The sequence below is a fragment of the Hippocampus guttulatus genome, chromosome 10 (assembly GCF_054856545.1).
Source record: "Hippocampus guttulatus isolate MCC_2025c chromosome 10, RoL_Hgut_1.0, whole genome shotgun sequence".
Classification (NCBI taxonomy): domain Eukaryota; kingdom Metazoa; phylum Chordata; class Actinopteri; order Syngnathiformes; family Syngnathidae; genus Hippocampus; species Hippocampus guttulatus.
In genome coordinates this window covers 20,827,775-20,836,363 of record NC_141270.1, presented here as the reverse complement: position 1 = coordinate 20,836,363, position 8,589 = coordinate 20,827,775, and the positions used below count along the sequence as shown (strand labels likewise).

Here is an 8,589-nt window from a genome sequence, read left to right as displayed (position 1 = left end):
GCACTCCACTAAACGTAGTGGACCATTTCACCTACCTTGGCTCCACTTTATCTTCAAACTGCTCCCTTGACACTGAAGTCCACACCCGTATCAATAAAGCATCATTATCCTTTGGTCGCCTACGCAGCAGGGTCTTCGAAAACCGAAACCTGAAGACCTGTACCAAGATTGCAGTGTACAATGCAGTATGTCTCTCCACTCTGCTCTACGGGTCAGAGTCATGGACTCCATACCGCCGGCACATTACTACCTTGGAAGCCTTCCACATCCGCTGCCTGCAAAAGATCCTTGGCCTGTCCTGGGAAGATCGAGTTCCCCATACAGACATCCTTAAAAGCACCAATTCCATCTGCATGGAAGCGGCCGTGGCGAAGAAACATCTTCGGTGGATCGGACACACCATTCGCATGCCCGACAATCGCCTGCCGCGCCAGGTCCTCTATGGCAAACTGAGAGGTGCAAAGCGTTCTGCTGGGGGGCAAAAGCGGCGCCTCAAGGACTACAGCAGGGACCTCCTAAAGCGAGCCAACATCAACCCCACGTAGCTTGAAACACTTGCACTCAACAGACCAACCTGGCAGATCACTTGTGCCACTGCAATCTCTCAAATACACCAAATTAACCAAGCCAGACGGACCGAGAGACAAATTCAACGGCATCAGCGGGCAGCTGGTACCCCCCTGGTATCCGGTTTCCCTTGCTCCATCTGTGGTTGAGTCTGCGGCTCAAGGATCGGTCTCTATGCCCACGAGAAGTGGCACCAGCGACAGAGTCGCTGACCCCCACCCTACCCATCCTCCCCTCCCTTGGAGCAAGTGTCATCATCAGACATGATGGACAGCTAATCCGTGTGCGTGCGCGAGGAAGGTGTTATGATTCGGTTTGGGACCAACAGGTGGCACTGTAGGGGTCCCCCCCTGCAGCTGCACACCTGTTGGTCGTTAGGTAATTACTGTAGTTGTATAAAAGGACTCCCGCCGGAACACTCATTGTCAGGTCATTGTTGCTGTTGGCTACTGTCGTGTTTGTTTCAGTCAGGTTTTGGTCATTGTTTCTGTTATTGAGTTTTAGCTTCTGAGTTTTTGTTTGTTACTTTGGATTCGTTTTGTTTTCAGGACTTTGTTTAGGATTTCGTTTTCTCTGTTTTAATACAATACATCAAGTACAACCTGCTCCTCTCTCTTGCCTGCTTTTTGGGGTCCACCACCACTTCGCAAACATGACAGAAGGAATGCAGTGATGATTCTGTGTGCCCATGTGTATACAGTAAATATTCTCTAGCACGGACTCGTGTTTGCGCTGTCCAATTTGTCCTGATAACAGAAATTCCTCATTTGGGAAATGAGCATGGTACACGTCCTTTATGAACCTGCAAGTATGTTGACAAAATGCACGTATCAATAAAATAAAAAAATATACTGTCCAAAAACTGTTTATATAACAAAAACTGCAATACAGGTGTATCCAAAAAAAAAATCACAACAGTAAAATACGTACAGTATTTTAATGTTTATTTTTTTTCTGTCTTGGGAAAAAAATATGTATTTTGGATTGTTTTGTTAGATGCATTCTTTGGTTTATGACAATGTTTGCCTGCGTGTCATACAGTTTTCTTGCTAGTTGCAAGTAACTGTCCCGTTGATCACCGATGTCTGGTAATTCTTGTGCATAATGAAGAATTTTTGTTGCCATTTGCATTGCTTCCTTGCTGGATGGTGGCTTGTCATCAGGAGTTGAATCGATGCCTTGTTTAAAGTTTCGTAGATTTGCGTCTTTCCGACTCCAAGTGTCTGCTGGATCTTTTTAACTTTGTGTCCAGCCTCGCTCAGACGGATGCATTTCACTCGCTCCGCTCCAGTTGTTACAGTTCTACGTTTCGATGCGATGATCTACACGACATAAGTGAATAAAGTTCAAATCTTTCGTAATTACAGTAAAACGCACGCCAATAAAAAGTCGCTTACACGTCTTCGTTTCGAATCTGATGAATGAAAACGGCGAAGCGAACACGTTTCTTCGGTCGTGTCGAGTGGGTGCTGCTTTTAAGCTAGAGCCGCGTTCTACAGGACGTAAGTGAATAAAGTTAAAATCATTCACAATTACAGTAAAACGCACGGCAATAAAAACTCACTTGCACGTCGTCGTTTAGAATCTGATGATCGAAAAACGCTAAGTGAAAACTTGTTTCAGCGTTGTCTTTTCCGTCGCATCGGGTGGGCGTTGCGTGTATTTAAGCTCCCGCGGCATTACAACTCCATCCGGGTTACGGGTAGTGGAATTTCCGCTTACGCAACTTCCGGTAACATGTAATATCGTAGTCAAAATGTTAATGCATAGGTTTTTATTCCGGGTGAAGGATATTCCTTTCCGTAGAATTCCGGGGATGGGAATATTTACTGTAATGTGGCTCTTTGCAGTCACACACTGAAAAATTGGCTGGTCTGACTGGTTGGCCACCCCAGGTGTACTGTATCTGAAAGGGAAAAATCCACACAGCTTTAAAATCGATTTTTTTCCACAAATTACAGGTTTACCAATAGATGTCGCTCTTGGCCTAGGAACTTCTCGGAAATGTCGGCATAGTATTTACATATAGTATTGTAATGCCCTTCAATGTGGACAGAATGATGCACGCAGTCGCTGATGCAATTAGTTCATTTTGAATAAACAAAATTGGCAATTAACACACATTCATAGAAATTGCCGTTAGCCACAAGTCACGCACATGCGCTCCACACTCAGACTAACTGCTGGAGCCAATTCTGTATTTCCCCAACCTGGCTCGTCCCCCTTCTATGACGTCACCCACGACTCAACTAACCCAGCCCTCGAACACACCAATACAAGAAACAGATATTACAGTATACTGTATATAAAAACAACATCGTCTCGTAACATCCCGTATTTCCACCTATGTTTATAAACATATTTTACAACCCTTTATTATAAATATTATGTACTGTTGTTATTATAATTCCAATTATTCCGATTTTTTTATGAGTTTGATTTTTTTAATTTTTTTTTTAGCTGTTAGTGCCCTACACTCAGTGTGTGATCAGCGTATGCCGAGCGCCGTTCATGAGGGTTCCACATTAGGGGACGATGCGATGACATTTGACCGTCTGTTTGTGGACCGTGGGGGCAGTGTGGAACTTGGGACCTCTAGGTCAGAAGCTCGTGGTAGCGTACCAAAATTTGTTTACCAACCTTCAGTAGTAATAGACGAAGAAGAAGAGGAGGAGGAGGAAGAGGAGGAGGAGGAGGAGAAGAAGAAGAAGAAGAAGAAGAAGAAGAAGAAGAAGAAGAAGAAGAAGAAGAAGAAGAAGAAGAAGAAGACGACGAAGAAGAGGTAGTAGAAGAAGAAAAATAACAACGAAGCAAAGCGAGCCTGTACGTGAGGTTTTCATCACATTTTTATTTAGTTTTAACAAATTGAGCATAATTCAAAGAGGTAAGAACTTACATGAATAAATTCTACGTATTACCTTGTAACCTATTACGATCATGGTTTTCGATAAAGGGTCTTTGTTTTGATTCCATGCGGTTTTTGTTTTATTCCTAATTGTAGCGTCTTCTCAGCCACAAGAACATGTGTTTTTATAAATCTTCATCTAATGTTTGAGTAGCGCGTTTGTGTTGTTTCACGAAACGCTTATTGTGCTCTGTGTCAGGAAAATTAAACTTTACTCGTAAAAGGAAGCAAAATCACGATGTTGACTTAAAATTTAACCCATTACGTAGGCTGCGTACAAAATGTACACATTCCTGGCAAGTGTATTCAGAAAAATAAATGCACGCCCGCTGAATGCTCATATGTAACTTAATCGATCCATCCATCCGCCGACCCACCCAAATATTGACAACTCTCCTCGAGCGTTATTTTGCCTTGAATATTTCTGATTGATCAATTGCCAGTGCGAGGAGTTCTGGTTCAGCCGTGAATCGGCTATTTTACTGTGATAGTAGGTTGGCTATTTTAGCGTGATGTGTACAACCGTGGCCAAGAGGTTTGAAAGTGACATATGTATCTATTTTCACAAAGTCTACTGCCCGTTTCATAAATACATCAAACATGCCAGGTTTCTTCGCGTCATCGTCAATCAGTCATGTTGAAATGATGCTGGCTTTTGCGGAAGCTTGAACAACAATACAAGCAGACAGGTTAGCTCAAGCATCGACAGTCCATTCAGAAATTGTGACGTAACTCACCTGGCACTGCCTCCCAGCCTTAGTAAAGCTGTTTTTGCCATCACTCCCATGTGGCTCTCAACTTCACTTCACTTTTTTCACTTTACACCAATGTCCGACAGTTGGAGTGCCTTGATCAAGCCTCCCGGAATGATGGCAGGCTCCGAGTTTATTTGCTGCACGTGGTTTTTCACAGCGGCTCTGAGATGGCTCTGCATGGAGTCAAAGATCAATAGGGACAGTGACGTGTGGGGAAAAAAAACATCCGGTCTCTTTACATTCACGTCACTCAGCCACTCTCTCATTTTCTCCTCATCCATCCAGCCCTTTTGGTTGGCCTGAAACATGACTCCGGCTGGAAACTTTTCTTTAGGGAGCATCGTAGGCAGTTTCTGTCCATTACCATGGCAACCAAGTACAACCGCAAAGCCGACCTCTTGCACCCCATTGTGTGTATTGCGACTGTGCTGGTCCTCTTCTTCTCTATAGTGTGATTCACCGGCATGTTGAAAGTGAGAAGCACCTTGTCCATGTTGGCGATGTGGTTGGTCTGGGTATGTTTGTCTGTAGTCTTTTTGTTGTATTTGAAAGTGCAAAGTATGCTTGTCCCTCATCACTTGCCGAAGCCCAAGTGGGGATGCTAAGAATGTCGGGATTGGTTGAGAGAACAGTCGTTAATGGAAGCCAAGTGAGGCCGGCGGATTAAGATCTCCAAGAATGCGTCTCTATTTAATGAAACGCAGAACATGACACTTTTAACTGCAATAGGTGTGGAATCTGGTCAGCTTTTCTTTGTAATATGCCGGATTTAGCTGCACCATGGTCGTCTTTACTGGTCGCTTCATAAAACGAAAACACCAAGCAACATGGATTAGGTGATCTTGAAATGTCTTGCGGCTGCTCGATTCCTCTGCGAAACTGATAGCTTACACTTTAAACTGTGCTTTGCAAGAATTCGTAGGTGCCTTTTTCAGGTGTCCTTTGTCAAACTGGAAGAAAAAAAAATACATGTTTACATCCATAAGGCATTATTAGGTGCACCGTCCAAAATGTAAGACTTTTAAGTGCGCCTTTGGGTCGTGAAAATACAATACCTGAACAGTGAAGCAAAGACTTTTGGAAGATGGCCTGGTGTCAAGAAGTCAACAAAGAAGCCACTTATCTACAGGAACAACATTAAAGACAAAATGATATTCTGCAAAAGGAATTGGAGTGCTGAGGACTATGGTAAAGTCATTTTGTCAGAAAAACTGCATTTTGTGGGAAGAAAATGTGAGCACTTCCATTGTTCCTGTGTCATGCCAACAGTAAAGCATCCTGAGACCATTCATGTGTCGGGTTGCATCTCAGCCCAGGGACTGGGTTCCCTCACAATTTTGCCAAAGAACATAGCCATGAATAGAAAATGGTACCTGTTCCAACATGATGAAGCACCTTGCCACTCGGCAAAAGTACCGTATTTTCACGACCATTCGACGCACCGTATGGTTGGGCGCAGTCTCATTAATGGGTGCTATTTCTGTATTTTACACATAGACAAAGCGCACTGTATTATTGGGCGCAATTTTAAAGTGGTAAAACATACGCCAGCTTAAACATACGGCATGCATGCGCGCACGCTAAAAACACATTAGCTTGTAGCATACGGTAGCATGCCAAGACATACAGATACAAGCTAAAAAGATGTTTTTAAAAAGGCAACGGAAATCTGAGTTCCGTTGTATTTTATTTAGCCATCGTACAATGTACTCACGTTTTTCGATCAATCATCACCCAGAAATCCATCAAAGTCCTCATCCTCTGTATCAGAATTGAACAATTGTGCAAGTACCGGTAATCCATCAAAAACGCCGTGTTCCCTCTCATTGTCAGAGTCACTCTCATTGCCATGTGGCTCCACAGAAATGATGCCGGCTTTGCCAAAAACTCGAACAACAGTGCAAGCAGACACGTTCGTCCAAGCAGCCACAATCCATTCGCAAATTGTGGCGTAACTCGCCCGGCGCTGCCTCTCACTCTTTGTAAAGTTGTGTTTGCCATCGATCATTCATTGTTCCCATGCCGTTCGCAACTTTACTTTGAACGCCCGGTTGATGCCGATGTCCAGCGGTTGGAGTTCTTTCGTCAAGCCTCCGGGAATAACGGCAAGCTCAGAGTTCATTTGCTTGACTTGGTTTTTCACCGCTGCTGTGAGATGGGCACGCATGCCAAAAGCATAACCGATGGCTTGAAGTTTGAACTGAGCTTCGTAGGCTTGTCTCTTTGTAGAATTTATTTCCGGGGGTTCTTAGAAACCAAAACCGAAGTTGTTTTGCAACAATGCACATAGCCACACTCTATACAGGTGTTGGTACGTGCTTGGGGCGTACCTTTAGCGTCCACTTACACGCCCACCCTTCACTCATTGGCGGACATCTTCCCCGCATGCCTGTCCTCACTCACATCTGCCTTTTCTCTCTCTCGCTCTCCATGTGTATATATATATACACGCCCACCCTTCACTGATTGGCCGACTTCTTTGCCGCATGCCTGTCCACAGTCACTTCCGCCTTTTCTCTATATAAACAGCGTGTCGGCTGTCAGGTTTTGGAACTCAGCGCATAGACAAGACGCTCCGCATCATAAGGCGTCCTGTCCATTTTGGAGAAAATTTTAGACTTTTAATGGCGCCTAATAGTCGTGAAAATACGGTAATAATTCTGTGGCTCAGAGACCAACACATTGACATTTTGAATCCGAGGCCAGGAAACTCTCCAGACTTTTACTCCATTGAGAACTTGTCTTCAATCCTCAAGAGGGTTAGCACTGCAAATATTGACTCTTTGCATGAACTAAATGTAATCGTATATAATATCATTTGAGACTCATCCTAACATCTTACAAAAAGATCCAAAAACATTGAGGCAACAAACTGTGAAAATCATGACTGTACTTGTGTAATTCTCAAAACTTTGGGCCATGACTTTGGGCCTGTGTTGCGTTTCAACTGAATTCCACAGTAACTGGCTCCCGATTTCAGCTGTGGCCGTTCGAGCGATGTCAATCCAGTGATGTTGTGTTTCCAAATCATTGCATTGCCTTAACTTTGTTTAAAAACATTTTTTTTTAATAAAATAAAAAGGGACATAGAGGTATTTGAACCTGTGACGCAGAGAAAAAAAAAACAAAAGCTTTCGGCCAACCACTATAACCACTACATCACGAACTGGTCCACTTCCAGTGATGCAGAATTTGTACTTGTGGTTCTCATGTGATTGCCGTAAAAATGCTCAGTGGGTAGTTGCCGTTCACAGCAAAATAACCACTGTTTTTACCATTGAACAGCTTCGCGATATAAGATATTCAGGTGAAAAACTGGTACAAACGACCAATTATACAAAGAAAATTATGCTTACCGTATTTTCACGACCATTCGGCGCACCGTATTGTTGGGCACAGTCTCAGTAACGGGTGCTATTTCTGTATTTGACACATACACAAAACGCCTTTTAAGGACGTTTTGTGGAAGTGGACGCCTTTAGCGTCCTCTTGCACGCCTACCCTTCACTCATTGGTGACTGGTACCTGCTCAGGACGTGCCTTTAGCGTCCTCTTACACGCCCACCCTTCACTCATTGGCAGCTGGTACCTGCTAGGGATGTGCCTTTAGCGTCCTCTTACACGCTCACCCTTCACTCATTGGCGGACTTCCGCATGCCTGTCGTCACTCACGTCCGCCTTTTCTCTGTATAAACAGCGTGTCGGCCAGACGTGCTCTCAGTCAGGCTTTGGAACTCTGCGCATACACTAGACGCTGTGCATTATAAGGCGTCCTGTCTATTTTGGAGAAAATTTAAGACTTTTAATGGCGCCTTATAGTCGTGAAAATACGGTAGTTGTTCGATTCGAGGATCACATGAACACCACAACTTTGTAGCTGACGAAATGCATGTAGGTGAATTGTACGCCTTTGAAATCCTGCTGACTCAAACAAAAGAACACAGTAAGGAAATATTTATTGCATGCAACCAGCGTGAGAAAAAGTATTTTATTTGTCAGTCGTTACCAATAAAAATGGACACCACATCCGACACGTAGCTTACTGAGTTTTTTTCAACATGTTACCATCGTATTTTAAAGTGAAACAATTTAACTTCCAGTTCAACCGAACGCAGTAATTCCGGCGGAAGTAAACGGCACAGCAAAGTTGGAAATCATCGCGGGCACGTCATGGCCTCAGGGACTCAAATTCTATCTGTGTGTGTATATGTGTTTGGAGGAGGCTGTGCCCTGACTACATTACACACAATTCCGCAGTCAGGGTTTGCCTACAGATTTTTTTTTCTGTCACACATGTTATAAAGTGTATTTTCTCTTGATATCGATCACTGTACATATTGATGATGACCTGCCAGGCCTATA

General features: G+C 43.7%; 1 protein-coding gene and 1 long non-coding RNA gene across 4 annotated transcripts in view; one reads left to right on the top strand and one right to left on the bottom strand.

Annotated features, from left to right (window-relative positions):
- Positions 1-1,494: 1,494 nt before the first annotated feature.
- On the bottom strand, positions 1,495-3,147 carry LOC147199572 (uncharacterized). The gene is made up of 3 exons (XR_015102080.1): positions 2,132-3,147; positions 1,965-2,060; positions 1,495-1,889 (listed from the first exon to the last, which is right to left on the bottom strand). It is a non-coding gene; the product is annotated as an uncharacterized LOC147199572 (long non-coding RNA).
- Positions 3,148-3,329: 182 nt separating this feature from the next.
- nvl (nuclear VCP like) overlaps positions 3,330-8,589 on the top strand; it is a 91,608-nt gene continuing 86,348 nt past the window's right edge. For all 3 annotated transcript variants that reach the window (XM_086121654.1, XM_086121653.1, XM_086121652.1), the window contains exon 1: positions 3,330-3,451. The gene's annotated coding sequence lies outside the window, so the exon portion shown is untranslated. The remainder of the gene's footprint in view (positions 3,452-8,589) is intronic.